The 17,170-nt window shown below is 39.9% G+C and overlaps 1 protein-coding gene across 8 annotated transcripts in view; it reads left to right on the forward strand.

Annotated features, from left to right (window-relative positions):
- The window catches only part of LOC140483865 (protein bassoon-like), a 645,800-nt gene that overhangs the window by 534,810 nt on the left and 93,820 nt on the right, over positions 1 to 17,170 (forward strand). For 7 of the 8 annotated variants that reach the window (XM_072582635.1, XM_072582637.1, XM_072582633.1 and 4 more), the window contains exon 12: positions 3,451 to 3,545. The gene's annotated coding sequence lies outside the window, so the exon portion shown is untranslated. Of the gene's footprint in view, positions 1 to 3,447; positions 3,546 to 17,170 lie in introns of all 8 variants that reach the window. The other variant, XM_072582636.1, reaches the window with a different exon arrangement.

The raw sequence follows: 17,170 nt of genomic DNA on the forward strand, positions 1-17,170 counted from the left end.
AATAGCAAGATGAGAGGAATCTACCTCCTATCCCTTATCTTGCACCTTTTGCCAATGTTTCTTTTTGACGATGGCCTTCCATTAGTCCCTTCTGGCATATATGTTACTTTGGTTCCTACGTTTTTTTTTGTCCTTTGACATAAATACCCTGTACTGCACTTCTGTATCACTTTGTCCATCCTCAATTAGCCCTTAATCCAGTCAATATAATTGACCAACATCTGTGGATGTGGTGTGCATGGTGTCTTATCATATTGCATGGCTTGTTCAGATTCTGTAATTATGAATTAACTTTGAGGAATGAAACTTGCAAGCTTGATTGTCTTGCTGTAATGTTACTGTTTTGCCTTTGCTATCTGTAACCTTACCCAGGCCTTTTGACTCTTTTTGCCATCTCATTCGTAAATACTAGGTCTCTTCATTTAAAATTTATTTCTGATGGCTGTATACAATGCAGTAAAACTCACCAAGGTGTTGTAAAAAGTGCAACTGATAGGGATTGTAACCCCAAATTATTTGTAGTGAGTTCTTTGCATGGGTACCCACTCCAGGACAGATGTGAAGTTGCAACTTGATTGATCTATAGGAATTTGAGTGAAGCAACTCCTCTGTCATTGTTAGAGAATTGTGATAGTGCAGAAGGCAGACAGTTGGCCTCTTGGGTCTATCAGAATCACTGCCCTTTTGAGTGATTGCAGCCAAACCTGAAGCAGGTAGAACTGTTATTCTTTAACATTACTTCAGTTCTTTTATTTCAGGAATCCAGGTAGCATTTTAACCAATCCAGTGTACACTTTGTGGACATTGTTCTGGGCTGAAACTCTCCAGCACAATTCCTTCTGCTTGTATGGGTGGTCTCGGCTTGCTGCTATCATTGAACCCTCCTTTCTTTGCCAAAATCTTGGCAAAGATTTGTGTTGCTGGAAAAGCGCAGCAAGTCAGGCAGCATCAAAGGAGCAGGAGAATTGACGTTTCGAGCATAAGCCTTTCTTCAGGAGTCGATTCTCCTGCTCCTTTGATGCTGCCTGACCTGCTGCGCTTTTTCAGCAACACATTTTTAAGCACCGATCTCCAGCATCTGCAGTCCTCACTTTCTCCTAGTTAAAAATATTGGGTGCCCCATTTGAGCCATGAAGGCTGCTGAGGGAGTTTTGCAAGACCTTTCCAAAGGGTATACTAGTTTCTGAAAATCTAACTCCATTTAACACTGTCCATGTTTGACACTTTAACATAATTCAGTAATTTAAAGGCAAGCACATTGTTCAGCATCCTCAAATATAATTTTAAAAATCTTGCTTATACTCTGCTAAATTTAATTGTATACTATTTTGTGGAATAACTATTTGATTTTCTAAATGACCCAATTTTTATCATGTCTCACATGTATTTGGTAGAACTTTTTTATTATAAATTATGTCCATAAATGTCAATAGATTATTCAAAACTTCCTCAGTGTCCAATTCTGGAGTCTCTAGCTCTGAGATTGCCTCATACTTGATCCCGTATCTCATGGGAAGCAACAGAGCCAAAGCTACACCTTGTTTTTACTTTGGTTAGGTTGCAATATGTGTCTACACCTCAACTTCATTTTTCCATTGATCATAAGGTTCAGGTTCATAGAACATCAGTGAGAAGTCATATCCCAACGCTTCACATTTGGTTTCAGCCATTCTTCTCTGAAGTAACTCAAATTACAGCTTTCATTGGGACAAAAAAAACTCTTGATTTCAAATCTTCACCTTTAGGCAACCATCTGCTGCTACCAATGTGAAATCGGATCTGAGCCTGTCAGTGAAACAGACGCCAAGCCATCTTTTTCTCATAGATAAGAGTTTGTTGACTACTCTGCCGCACTGCTGACGTCACACCTCAGTGCCAGCTGTTTCCACTTCATATTTACTTAGTCATATGCGACAGTACTCTGGCTTTAAGGGGTGTATTTTATCCTGGATTCTGTTTGAGAGAGATTGGAGAACAGGTAATAAGCAATCTGAGAGAAGATCAGTTGTGAAGCCTTGGATTTTTTTTAATGTTAGGACAAAAGAAGCAACCTGAATGGATGTGGCCAAACTCCCCAGAACCAGGATCTTTAGCTTTCAGCAGTTGTTGCTGAATTGATTTGAATTGAATGGAATTGAATGAGCTTTATTGTTACATGTACTCAAATGAATACAGTGAAAAGTTTATAAGTCGCCAATTACAGCACCATCTTGAGTAAGATGGGATCTCAGCAGGGCATGAAGATGCTGGGGTTTGAAACACTGCCACATGTCTCTTTGCTACAGTTGAAAGCTGGAGTTCTTGGTCTCTCAAAATTGTCTTCTAATATTCTTTCCTCCTGGACTGGATAACTACATGTGAGACAGTCACGTGTTTTCTGAATTTATCTTTTAGCCAAGGGTGTATTACGAGCTGTTACTCAATTGGAACAGTTAATTAGTAATAGTTATTGTATCTATTGTTTTGTTAAACATTCTAATAGAGTTACAGCTAAACCAATTCTTTATTCTTTCTTTTGTTGTATTTTTAACTATAGTGTATGAATAAATTGGTTTTTGCTTAACATTGAGTAGTTTGACCAATCGAATTGCATGTGGAATGCAACACCTTACATTTACCTTTAAAATAAGAAAACATTAGGGTCTAGACAATCTTCTGAATTTTGAGGAGGTCTCATCTGATCCATAACACGTACTTAGTCAATGCCAGTACAGTTCTTTAACTCTTGCTCTTTGACAGAAACAACCTGTCAGTATCTATCCTCTCAAACCACAAAGTAATCTTGAAGGTTTCAATGAGTTAACCTCTCATTCTTTTAAACTTTTCAACCAACATCCAAAATAAAACAAAGAACTGTGGATGCTGGAAATCTGAAGAAAGGTTATTGGACCCAAAATGTTAACGTTCCTTTCTCACCACAGATGCTACCAGATCTGCTGAGTTTCTCCAGTAACTTCTGTTTTGAATCCGCAAACAGATGACTTATTTCTGTTTATGAGAACTTATGTAAAAATTATCTGCAATATTTACTATATTACAGAATTGATCACAATTCAAAAATACCTCATTAATTGTAGATCTTGCTTGAGGTGTCAAGAGATATCATTGTTGTTATAAATAATTTGCTTTCATATCTCTCTATACTGGACTTAGCAAGGCCATTTCTAAGATCTCACTACTTCCCTGGATTGATCCAAAGACTTTTCTGGCCTGTCTGATTATGTATCAGAGCAGGCTTTGAATTTAGCCAACTGAACCACTAAGGAAAATTTAATTCTTGATCCAATTTTTATCAAACCCAACCTATGAGTTCTTAATGATGGTGCTGCATTCTGGAAGTTGAAAGGTTCATTTAAATCATTTTCCCTTACCTTGACATGCAGACCAAAATTAAATGATGGAATGTTAATAGCAGAAGTTCAGTATTAACTCTGTCTCTTTCTGAAGCAGAAAAGAGGAAGAGGCAAAATTGAACCTGAATGGCAACAGGATACTAAATATGCACATCGAATGGAGAGACCGTTTTTATTCAACTCTGGCAGAAGGTGAGTACAGATGGAGCACGGTTCTCGCATGTTTTATTGATCCTGAACATAGTGCTCATATTAATAGTTTTATTTGTTCAGAAAAGAACTATTTATGTCAAAAATAATTGATGTGCTGTTGACTGTCACTGTTTCATATGATTATTTCAAAGTTTTCAATTAAACTCTCCTCAGGGAGATGAAAATAGGATCTGGCAGCAATCTCTTTTTAAAAAAAAACAATGTTTTACCCCATGGTAAATAACAATGTTTACCTCCAAATCACCTGAATATCAGTTTACCTAACTCTGCCTCACCCCATTTGAGTTTGTTTCATTTCAGTTTCCAATGCCACTGTAAAATTAAGAGTATACTAATTATAGTTCAATCCACTTAAGTATATTTCACCATAATTCTGGAGTACTGAGAATATACAATTAATTATTAGAACTATTTTATTCAACTTCATGTTTAGAGCTTGCTTTTTTAGTTAGGATGAGTTATGTGGACAACACATTGTATGGAAGGTAACATGCTGGGGGTTCGAAGGGTCACAGAGCTCAAACCCCTGAAAGTGTTGGACCATAGCCAGCAGAGATAAAAGCTAATTTTCCATGTGTGCGCGCCAGGGAACGCATAGACCCTGAATGCAAAGCACAGGAATTTGGTCTGTTCAGTCACCGTGCTTCACGGTTTTCAGGGATCTCTGTGGATTTATCCCCAGGAGTGCAGCTGCACCAGGAGTAATTAATTGATTTCCTGCAGGACAGCAGAGTTATTCTGAGCACTGTTTATGAATATTTCAGTGACCAGTTTCAAAGGGGGAAGTTTACTGGAGATGATGTATGTGAAACAAGAAAGATAACACATAGAATCATGGAGATACACACCCTTCAGTCCGTCTTGTCCATACCAACCAGGCATCCTAAAGTAATCCAGTACCCTTTGTCAGCAATAAGGCCCATATCCCTCTAAACCCTTCCTATTTCATACACCCATCCAGATGCCTTTTGAATGTCATAATTGTACTAGCCTCCACCACTTTCTCTAGCATCTCATTCCATAGATGTACCACCCTCTGCATGAAAAGGTTGCCCCTTAGGTCTCTTTTATATCTTTCCCCTCTCACCCGAAATCTATGCCCTTGAGTTCTGGACTCTCCCACCCCAGGGAAAATACTTTGTCTCCTTACCCTTTCCATGCCCCTCATGATTTCACAAACCTCTGTAAGGTCACCTCTCAGACTCTGAGCTCCACACATGACAATAATAAATCAAATACTCAAATACTGAATGTCATTTTGTTACTTCCTGTTCCCATCTACACTGCACCTCCTAATGCAGCCATCTGCAAACCTGGATTCACGATTCTCTATTTCTTTATACTGAGGATTAATTTATAAGGCTTAAAGCTGAAACACCAGTGCAGATTATCAGGAAACATCACTGAACATTCCTTTTATCCCTTTTCTTTGTCTCTCACTTCCAAACCAATTATGAAATTATAATATAATTACCACAATTTCCAATGCATTATTTTAGTCATAATTTCTTGTGCAGAACTTTACTAAATACTATCTCTGACTCCTCCCTTTCCTTTCTCATCATCTCTGTTTCTACTTCTGGAGATAGACGGGCCAGTGATTACCCACTTCAAACTTGACTCTCACAGTTACCTGGACTAGACACCCTCACACCATGCTTCCTGTAAAGACACAATTCTATTCTACTAGTTTCTCAATCTCCATTGCATCAGTTCAGATGCTGCCAGCTTCAACAAGGAACCTCCGAAATGTCTACCTTCTTCCTCAACCGAGGATTCCCCACCAATGTGGTTTACTGAGCCTTTAGCCAAGTTTGACCCATGTCCCACACTTCAGTCTTCACCCCTTTGTTTCTCCCCCATAACACCAATAGGGTTAACAAGCAGTCTTCTATGTGATGAGGAACTGAGCTATACTAAAGGAATATAAACTTACATTTATGCAGGATCTTTCACAAACTAAGGATGTCCCTAAACACTTTACAGTTCATGAGGTATTTTCCGCTGGTATTAACTGTTGCACAGGAAAAAGTGAGGACTGCAAATGCTGTAGATCAGAGTCGAGAGTGTGGTGTTGAAAAAGCACAGCAAGTCAGACAGCGTCCAAAGAGCAGAAGAATCGATGTTTTGGGCAAAAGTCCTTCATCATTCTTGATGAAGAGATTTTGCCTGAAACATCGATTTTCCTGCTCCTCGGATGTTGCCTGACCTGCTGTGCTTTTCCAGCACCACACTCTCAACTCTTACAGCACATACACTCTCAGCACATACAGACCACTAATCTTTGAGTATGGCAATCTAATTAGGTGAAAAGGGCATTGGGTTCAGCTTTGGTTGGTTGTGGCAGGGAAAATAAAGCTAGGGTTACCACTCTGCTATTTCTGTTAAGTGAACACATTTTGCAGACCTGTGAATGCCTTCAGAATTAGGGTCAGCTGAAGTGAGTTTCACAATTAAATAAGACACTACTCACTGGCCACTTTCTCACCTGAAGACCTTTAAAAAAGAACTTATGATCACACTGTGGGTAATCTATCTCGAGTTATTACAGTTTCAGACAGATGCTCCAAATTGTTAAGTTTTCAGGGATGAAGTGGATCACCTTGTTTATTCTGCCTCAGTTGTTTGCAGCAAGGTTAATTTAAGAAAGGATCATTTCCCTGTGAATGCCTTTCTCCCATTTAACCAGGTTTACTTGAGTTTCATAAGTCTCTCTCTCTCTCTCACACACACACGCGCCCACGCTCTCCAGATTAGAAATAAGAAGTGGGTCCAATAAAAGCTAAAAGAGATATGGATCGGTCTCTTTAGATCATTCATGAGAAGTAGACAATGGACACTTGATATCCTTTTATCCTGTTTCTCTTTGCTGGTCATCAACAGTCAGAGTAAGAGAGTCCTTCAGTTGTTCTGTTTTCTTTTGACTGGCTTGTTACCTATTTGTTTTCTAGCACTCAGAATGACATCCTTTTAGCTGGGGAGACTAGTCGGTTGGTCTTTGACAGTGACCTTCACAGCAAGCTGGTCTTGAAACTCAGGCCAAAACACACAAATAATTCATTGACACACCACCTGCCACTCATGAACACAGACCAGTATTGTAGTCCGTTTTTAATCCTTTTTTTATTGCGGTTTTACTAAAACAGAAAAAAATATGTTTGCAAGACTTACCTTTCTGCTGAACAAAGAAGGTAGCCCACTTGCTTCATCCTCCTGTTCTTGCTCTCTCTCTCTCTCTCTCGGTCTTTCTCTCTATAAATATATATATATGTTTCCCTGATATTCTACACATGAGACACTCCATTGATCCCGTACGGGACTTTGCCAGCAGCACCGAATTTGAAACTGCAGGGGTTTTTTTGTCTATATCCGTCGTCTTTTAAAACAAAAACACACTTTGGAATTCTGGGTTCTGGTCCATTACCATGAGAAAATTCATATATTCTTCTGGACCGATGATCCGTAGCATGAGTTAGCAGTTTCATTATATGCACGAACATTGGAGGAAAGAGAAATACTTTGCAACTGTTTTTTTTAAGAGAGCTTGAATATGGCACTATCTCAAACAATAATTTCTATGGAAATCATCAGAGTTGATGATATTTGCCAAATGAAGACATCCCAAATAACCCTGGTGACTAAATACTCTGAAAATAATATACTGTATTTTGCAACAGCATGCAGTTGTAGTGTGCACAGACAGAGGGTGGGGGATTGTGGTGAGTGGGAAGAGTTGATATCCAATCTTTTAGTAATTCAAGACTTTCAAATCGAGTCATAGAGATGTAGAGCATGGAAACAGACACTTCAGTCCAACCCGTCCATGCTGACCAGATATCCCAACCCAATCTAGTCCCACCTGCCAGCACCCGGCCCATATCCCTTCAAACCCTTCCTATTCATATACCCATCTAAATGCCTCTTAAATGTTGTAATTGTACCAGCCTCCACCACATCCTCTGGCAGCTCATTCCATACACGTACCACCCTCTGCGTGAAAAGGTTGCCCCTTAGGTCTCTTTTATATCTTTCCCCTCTCACTCTAAACCTATGCCCTCTAGTTCTGGACTCCCCGACCCCAGGGAAAAGACTTGGTCTATTTATCCTATTCATGCCCCTCATAATTTTGTAAACCTCTATAAGGTCACCCCTCAGCCTCCGACGCTTCAGGGAAAACAGCCCCAGGCTCTACAACCTCTCCCTATAGCTTAAATCCTCCAACCCTGGCAACATCCTTGTAGATCTTTTCTGAACCCTTTCAAGTTTCACAACATCTTTCCAATAGGAAGGAGACCAGAATTGCATGCAATATTCCAACAGTGGCCTAACCAATGTCCTGTACAGCTGCAACATGACCTCCCAACTCCTGTACTCAATACTCTGACCAATACAGGGAAGCATACCAAATGCCGCCTTCATTATCCTATCTACCTGCGGCTCCACTTTCAAGGAGCTATGAACATGCACTCCAAAGTCTCTTTGTTCAGCAACACTCCCTAGGACCTTACCATTAAGTGTATAAGTCCTGCTAAGACTTGCTTTCCAAAAATGCAGCACCTCGCATTTATCTGAATTAAACTCCATCTGCCACTTCTCAGCCCATTGCCCCATCTGGTCCAGATCCTGTTTTTATCTGAGGTAACCCTCTTCGCTGTCCAGTACACCTCCAATTTTGGTGTCATCTGCAAACTTACTAACTGTACCTCTTACGTTCGCATCCAAATCATTTATGTAAGTGACAAAACATAGAGGACCCAGCACCAATCCTTGTGGCACTCCACTGGTCACAGGCCTCCAGTCTGAAAAACAACCCTCCACCACCACCCTCTGTCTTCTACCTTTGAGCCAGTTCTGTATCCAAATGGCTAGTTCTCCCTATATTCCATGAGATCTAACCTTGCTAATCAGTCTCCCATGGGGAACCTTGTCGAACGCCTTACTGAAGTCCATATAGATCACATCTACTGCTCTGCCCTCATCAATCTTCTTTGTTACGTCTTCAAAAAAACTCAATCAAGTTTGTGAGACATGATTTCCCACGCACAAAGCCGCACAAATGTTAAAACGTTCAGGGGATACCACTCTTTGATGATCCTTTTAAAAGGTTATTACTATCCTGATGACCACTTTATTCCTTGCAGTTTTAAAATTGAGGGCTTCCACGTTCACATCTAAGGAGGGCAGAAGGAGGTTTGTAATTTGGTCTGTTGAAGATCATTTGTTTTAGTTGACTTCACAGCTTAAATTTAATGTCAGATCAACTGGCTACTGACTGTACAGGTCTGGGTTTAAGCTGAAGCATTATTAAATAGCAGCATAGGGATTTCCCAGGACTGGAGAGTACAGAGTAGTTAATTATAGAGTGAAGAAAAGATCTGAAAATAAATCTGCAAATTGTCTTCTATTGTTCCTGTTAATGAGGCCTGGGAGTATTACCTGCTGTTAGACAAGAAATATGTGAAAGGTGTGAAATATTGAATATGTTTTAAAAATTGCTGTTGAATTCACAATGCATTCTTATAAACTGCTGGACAAACCACAAATATATCTTTACAACCAAACTATTTCACTTGCATTTAATGTTGTAAACGCTATAACAATTGAGCGCAAACTAAGTGGCTTATCGCCACATGCACTCTTGTTGCCAACGTGGAGAAAATGGCTCAACGGAAAGTGAGAATTTAGACCATAGGTGTAGTTGTCTTTACTTCTAATTTCCAGCCTAGTAAAATTGTACAAGTCTTATTCTGCTTTATGGTCGATTCTCATAATATCATTGATCACCTCTGCTTTTGCTTATGTGATATATCAAACCCAATACATCATTACACCTCACTGAAAGGTTTTGTGTCTTCATTCTCACAGGCAGATTGATGACTACCTATAGGACTGTGGCGTGTTTGTCAAATTTCATTAGAGTGCACACAGTGTATGGAAAATCTTACCGTAGTACCATATTTGTTTCATGCTCTTTTGTCAGTTGTAATAATTTGGGGCGGCACGGTGGCACAGTGGTTAGCACTGCTGCCTCACAGCGCCAGAGACCTGGGTTCAATTCCCGCCTCAGGCAACTGACTGTGTGGAGTTTGCACATTCTCCCCGTGTCTGCGTGGGTTTCCTCCGGGTGCTCCGGTTTCCTCCCACAGTCCAAAGATGTGCAGGTCAGGTGAATTGGCCATGCTAAATTGCCCGTAGTGTTAGGTAAGGGGTAGATGTAGGGGTATGGGTGGGTTACGCTTCGGCGGGGCGGTGTGGACTTGTTGGTCCAAAGGACCTGTTTCCACACTGTAAGTAATCTAATCTAATCTAATGTGATATTTTTGGTCCTTGATATACATTCATATGGTATAGGAAAAGGACTGCAATGCCAATGAAGCCTTTTCATTCCACAGACCAAGTATAATTTTGGCTGAACATGCATGATGGAGTCGGTTGACTTAGCTGGCCATGAACATTATGTTGCTAATGATGGCAAGTGAACTGCCAGAACCCATTCTGTAAACTTCTGTAATCATCACAGAGTATTCTCATCTCACCAAAGATGAGATTTTAGTCAAGTACACATAAGAAAAAATAGATGATCTAAAAAGTCATTGGTGGTGAGATTGATTGGTGCAAGAGATTGATTAATCATTGGAGATGCAGTTTTTGAATGGGACTGGTGTGTCAAATTTGGCAAAGAATACTTTAGACAGTAGACATGCAGGTATATCAGGTTATTTTTACACAACACCAGGTTATAGTCCAATAGGCTTATTTGGAATTACTAACTTTTGGAGGGATGCTCTTTCATTAGGTAGCTACCTGATAAAGGAACAATGCTCTGAAAGCTAATACTTCCAAATAAATTTATTGGACTAAAACCTGGTGTTGTGTCATTTTTAGCTTTGTCCACCCAGACCAACACTTCCACATCATATTATTTTTACAACACTTCCATTGCCCGAGCCACTGCTCTTCCTCTTCTGCTCACTGTTTCAACTACCTGTGCTTTATCGTTCTTCCAATACACTTTTTAATCATGGCTTTGAGCCTCAGTTTCAATTGTGGACAAATCAGATACTTTGAATAAGAAAAATACTGTGTGAGAAAGAATCCTTGAGTTGTCAGCATGGAAGATGAATGTCCAAATTAGATCTCTGTGGATTCTATTCAACTTACCAATCTTCTGTTGAAATAAATAAGTAACTCAAAGACAAAAAGAATCTTTTACTCTTCTGTTCCCCAATGTAAAGGAGCAAAACCTTGAAACGTCAGTCAACAATTTGTGTTACTGAACCATAAATAGTTCAATTCGCAGCTAATATTTCCAAAACCCCAGCAGTGCAGGAATTATGATGTTCTTCATGTTTGATCATTTACACCTATATTTAGTCTTTGAAACTTCAGTCTCATTCTTATCACAAGACTTGGAGCTTGTAGTTGCTGACGTCAATCTGCAAGGAGTTGAATCAGCACGTTGTGAAATCCTGACCTCCATAAATAAAATGTGACATTGTGGAAGGGAGAAACTGGAAAATAGTGCATGAAAATTTTAAAAGAGTTGCAAAATCCTGGTGTTCAAATAGCATATATAAATGTTCAAGCTTCAATCTCATGGGTCTTAAATAACTTCTTGTTTTACTGCCCAGAACCTATGTCTGCATGTGGCCCTAGACAAAGTGGAACACTTCTGGGCCTGATTATTTGTGCTAGAGTCTTAATATAGTCTCTGACCCTACACATTTTCCAGAGTGTCTTATGTATTGAGATGCTGAACCTTTTGTACTGATTTGATAATAAATGTACATCACTTGAATTATTTATTTTCTCAGTGCTTCAGAGTGTTGCAAGTACATTACACTGAATTTTTCATAAAGTTTTAAGCTGCAGTTTACTGTGACCCTGACCCCTCCATGAGAAAATCTTTTATCATGTAAACCACAGCCAGCCTTAGATTTGAGCTGTTAGCTGGCACAATATAGCTAGGGAAGTTTGTGGTTTATTAAGTTCTCTGGATTTGCATTAATTTTCCATTCAGAGCATCAGTGCATTTCATTTCATTGCAGTGCCATCCCATTCTTGTCAACAGCCTAGAGATCTCACAACCACAGTTCTCTTTGCTGTCACATTAATGCACAGTAAAGTAATCGCCTTAACCCACATGATCCTTTTGATAAATAAAGCAGCAAATTCTGCAGTTAGCATGTTGATTAGCCCCTGACAAAAGTAAAGTTCAAGCTTCAGAGGAAAGCCCTTCATTAGAACTACAGTATTTACAGTATTTCACTGCCTCCAAGTTAAATAAATGTTAAGTGATGCACAGATTAAAAACACAAATAACTCTCCCAGCTGATTCCCAAATATTGCTTCCTGCTCTCCTTTCAGGTAAGTGCATGGCCTCTGCTCTAACCTTATTCCAGTGGCATGGATGAACTCACTGGAAAATTATTCACATGAACTTGCATCTCTTCACTGTACCATGTACCTGATTGGAGCCTGTATCGGTAGGGGCAGTATATTTGTCATACCTTGCACTTTGCTGAATTAAATGTGACCAAGAACAGGCTAAGTTACATGGGGAAGTGTTAAGAGAAGAACCTGCCAAATATCAGAGTAGAAAATCATGTGCTTGAAAAAAATACTCTATATATCACAGGATACATTTTAAGTGATTTAACTGTTATTAGAATTAGAATCCCTACAGTGTGGAAACAGGCCATTTGGCTCAACAAGTTCACACTGACCCTCCGAACAGTATCCCAACCAGACCCATTCCCCTATACCTACTAATCTACATTTCCCCTAACTAATGCATCTAGCCTAGCTACCCCTGAACTATGGGCAATTCAGCAGGGCCAATTCAACTAACCTGCACATCTTTGGATTGTGGGAGGAAACCCACGCAGATACGGGGAGAATGTCTGTGTGGAGTTTGCACAGTCACCTGAGGCTGGAATTGAACCCGGGTCCCTGGTGGTGTGAGGCAGCAGTGCTCACCACTGAGCCACCATGCCGTCCTTATCTTAAAACTTAAGTAAACTACATTTTTTTGCTAGCATTAAGCAAAATGTAATTACATTATTGAAATTTGACAACTGGATTAGATAATTGGTGGAGATTTCAAGATGGGCTGTTTGGGAAACTGAGCTACTTTCACAATGGCTCATTTGCTCTCCATGAAGACCTTTTTCTTTCCTCCCTACAACAATATTACAAGCTTAAAGAAAATGACAGTCTTTTCTGGTTGACTTGTTTCCTCTCTCAATACTCTGTAGGGTGCAGTAATTGGCTACTCCTTGCTGGTTACATTATCTGGGCTTAGTAGGCCTATCAGGTATCATATGAGGAAAACACCTGGTCAACATTTGTGCTACTCCCAGGAGTAGGAGGCAAGGTGGGTGGGGAAACTTAATTGCACAAAAGGCATTCGGTTGAAAATTTGCAATTAAATATTCAGAACCTTAAAACTGGTTCAAACTTCCCAATAGTAAGGATTGGGAATCCCTTATGCACACATGTAATGCGTGCTCATTAAAAGGCCAGCATGCTAAAATTAAGTTCCATCAGATATATTCGGCCATTGGGTCTGCTTCACTGTTTGATCATGGCTGACATGTTTTTCAACTTTATTCTCCTGCCATCTCCCTATAACACTTGACTGCCAGTCTACTCAGACCTCTTGGCATCATGGTAGCCCACAAAGCCACCAACACACTAAAACAGCAGGTAACCAATTTGAAAGACCCTATACACACATCAAGCAAAACTAATGTCATTTACAAAATACGTTGCAAGAACTGTAACAAACCGGCAGAAAACTAGCCACCAGGATACATGAACATCAATTAGCCACAAAGAGACATGACCCACTTTCATTAATATCCTTACATACAGATGAGGAAGGACAAACTTTGACTGGGACAACACATGCATCCTAGGACAAGCCAAACAGAGACACGCACGAGAATTCCTAGAAGCATGGCACTCCAACCAGAGCTCTGTCAACAAACACATTGACTTGGATCCCATTTATCACCCATTGAGAAAAAGAACAGGAAATTACATCACCATAAGAAATGATGTTACCACAGGAAATGCCATTACCAACCCAAGGAAACCTAAACACAAATAGAAAGTGAGACCTGCTACCAGCGCTTCATCTGGAAGCTCACTAATGATGTTACCTAGAATGGTGACAAAATGTCTGAAAACGAACCTTCCAGCTCAGCGAGCAAACCTACATCCAGAACCTCAACCTGAGCTACAAATCTTTTCAAAACTTGCTAAGGCTTCCTGGACCCACCCAACCCACTGACACCCAGACAAATTCATGATTAGATCAAATTGGTCCAGAAGGTTTCAGCCAGAAACTCAAGGAAATGTCTGAGTTAGTTGACAGAACATTGGCAATGAAATCTTGTGATTAAGGTAAGGGAATTAAAGTTATGCAACAATTCCATAACAAAACCACCTAACTGCATATCATTCGAGCAGAAATCATATGCTGCTATTTTTATTATTCCTGAAGACCTTAAACTCACTCCTAACCAGATGTATACAAAATTTTTTGCAACAACCTTCGTCCTGTTTCTCACCTTCCTAACCCCAAGTTTCTTTCTGTCTATAATTTCCATTGCTGCTGCATTGAATTTGATGTGCTGCAATAAATTAGTTGTGTGGTGTAAATCCAGAAATAGATCATTTTAGCAGGTCTCAAATGAACATAGCTAATTTGGTACCTGCCTATCGATCTTTTACATTTCATCATGTCCTTGAGCAGCCAGGTTAGCTTTCAGATCAATGAGCCATTTCCTGTGCGAGGTGAGAGATAGGATTACATGATGCCAACTATTATTTGGAGATAGAGACCCCATCCTGATTTGTGACGTGGCAGCAGAAACCATCTTAAAAATCTATGATAGTGTAAGAGAATCTAGATATTGTGTACGAATATAAAATAATTGAACATTTTCCTTGAGATATACGCATATACATCTATGACTCTATAAAGTTCAAAATTGTTAACTTTGAAAAATAAATGTTTAAACATTAAGCTTCAAAAAATATTTTGGAGTCCAGCAGGCGTGAAAACCCTTAATATGGATGAAGGTTTGATTGATAATTAATTCTTAGAAACAACTTATCTCTCTGTGCTTTTCACTCATCATGAATGTCATTGCATTACCCCAAACTTCTCTCAATCAAGTCAGTTCACTTTGTTCTGGAATAAGTCATCAATTCCTGGAGACCTACATTGAAATTATTCACAGAATTTATCTAATGGTGTTCAACTTGGCATTAAGAGAAAGCATCTGCTCAACTTCCTGACGCACATTAGATTTAAGAGACTAATGCATTTGTACAGAGCCTTGAAATGCATTCATAACATTATGGCATAACACATGCTAATTGTCAGGATATAGCTGTGAATGATGCTGGTGTCTATAAAGACCTATTGACTCAGACAGCTATTTAAACACCTGACAAACAATAAAATAGCACACATAAAATAATATTTTCATATCTTTTAATACTGCCGTGGTCACAATCCTCCTGTAAGTTCTTCTCTAGTTATTCATTCAACTTTTTTTTCATATATCTATCTGTAATACTGTAAGAGGTAGGAGAAGTAGACCTTTCATTGAGTCATAGAGACCTACAGCATGGAGAAAGACCCTTTGGTCCAAACTGGTCCATGCCAACCAAAATGTCCGTCTATACCAACCCTATGTCCCTGCACTTGGCCCATATCCTTCTAAACCTTTCCAATCCGTGAGTTTGTCCAAATACCTTTTAAATGTTATTAATGTATCCACCTCAATGACTTCCTCTGGCAGCTCACTCTATATGCGTACCATCCTCTGTGTAAAACAAAACTGTTGCGCCTCAGGTTCCCTTTTATTCTTTCCCCTCTAACCTTAAACTGATGCCCTCTAGTCCTCAATTCCCAACCCTGGAAAAAAGACTGAGTGCATTCATCCTATCCATACTTCCCATGATCTTATACACTTCTATAGGATACCCTCCTCAGTCTTCGACATTCTCAAGAAAAAGTCCTAGCTTGTCCAACCTCTCCCTATAGCTCAGACCTATGCGTCCTGGCAAATTCCTTGTAACTTTCTTCTTCACTCTTTCCATTTTAATAACATCCTTCCTATAGCAAAGTGACCAAAACTGAACACAGTACTTCAAGTGTGGTCTCAACAACATCCTGTACAACTGCAACATAACTTCCCCCAACTTCTATACTCAAATCTCTTCACCTCTCAGCTCACAGCCCCACTCCTGATGGAAGACTTTTGCCTGAAATGTTGATTCTCCTGCTGCTCGGATGCTGTCTGACCTGCTATGCTTTTCCAGCAGCACATTCTCGATTCTATACTCAATGCCCTGACTGAAAGCCAGTGTGCCAAAAGCTGTCTTCACTGCCCTGTCTACCTGTGTTCCACTGCACTCCTTAAGGCCCTTCGATTCACCATAAGACTCTTACCTTGATTTGACTCTCCAAAATGCAAGACCTAACTTATCTCTATTAAACTCCATTTGCCATTTCCCCAGCTGATCAAGGTCCTGATAACCTCCTTCACTGTCCAAGAAACCACCTACTTTAGTGTCATCTGCAAACTTACTAATCATGCCTTGTACATTCTCATCTAAATCATTGATATAGATAACAAACAGTAATGGGCCAAGCCCCAACCCCCGAGGCACTCCACTAGTCACAGGCCTCCAGTTCGACAAGCATCCTTCCACTATTACCCTCTGCTTCCCACCAGTATCCAATTTGCCAGCTCCCCCTGGATTCCAAAGCAGCCTACCATGAGGAACCTTATCAAAGGCCTTACTGAAATCCACATAGACTATGTCTACTGCCCTGCCCTCATCAACTTCCTGATCACTTTATCAAAAAACTCTGACGAATTTGTGAGGCATGATTGCCCACACACAAAGCCATGCTGACTAATCCTAATCAAACCTTATCTTTCCAAATGCATGTATTTCTCATATCTCAGAATATTCTCAAGTAACATATCTACCATAGATGTTAGGCTTACTGGTCTATAGTTCCCAGGATTTTCTTTGCAGCTCTCCTTGAATAAGGGCACAACATTCGCCAGCCTCCAGTCTTTCGGCCCAGCAAATCTTCTCTATTATTCAATGACTGATGTGATAATCATCAACTGCAATTTCCTAACTGTTCTCTCCAATCCTTGATACCCTTACTGATTCCTTACTTTCTGTTAGCCTTGAATATGTTTAACCACCCAGCCTCGATAACCCACTGTGGTAAAAGGAAATCCACAGATTCGCTACCCTCTAAGGGAAGAAATTCCTCCTCACCTCTGCTTAAACATGCAAATACCTTACTCTGAGATGATGCCCTCTGTTCCTAGACTCTCCTGCTAGAAGAAACAACTAAATGTAGAATTAACAGGAACCTCGGTTCCCATCTTTTCCTCTCTCTCAGACCTGTCTGCACTGTGATAAGAGCATTGAATCTCCCCAGCTTCAAGTTATCAATGATACTATTTGTAATTATGCCCAAGAGAAGCTGTCCTTCAACATAGTTGAGCACATCATGCCACTCCACAAACTATCCACTGCCCAACTGTAGAACCAAC

This window comes from Chiloscyllium punctatum, chromosome 12 (assembly GCF_047496795.1).
Source record: "Chiloscyllium punctatum isolate Juve2018m chromosome 12, sChiPun1.3, whole genome shotgun sequence".
Taxonomy (NCBI): domain Eukaryota; kingdom Metazoa; phylum Chordata; class Chondrichthyes; order Orectolobiformes; family Hemiscylliidae; genus Chiloscyllium; species Chiloscyllium punctatum.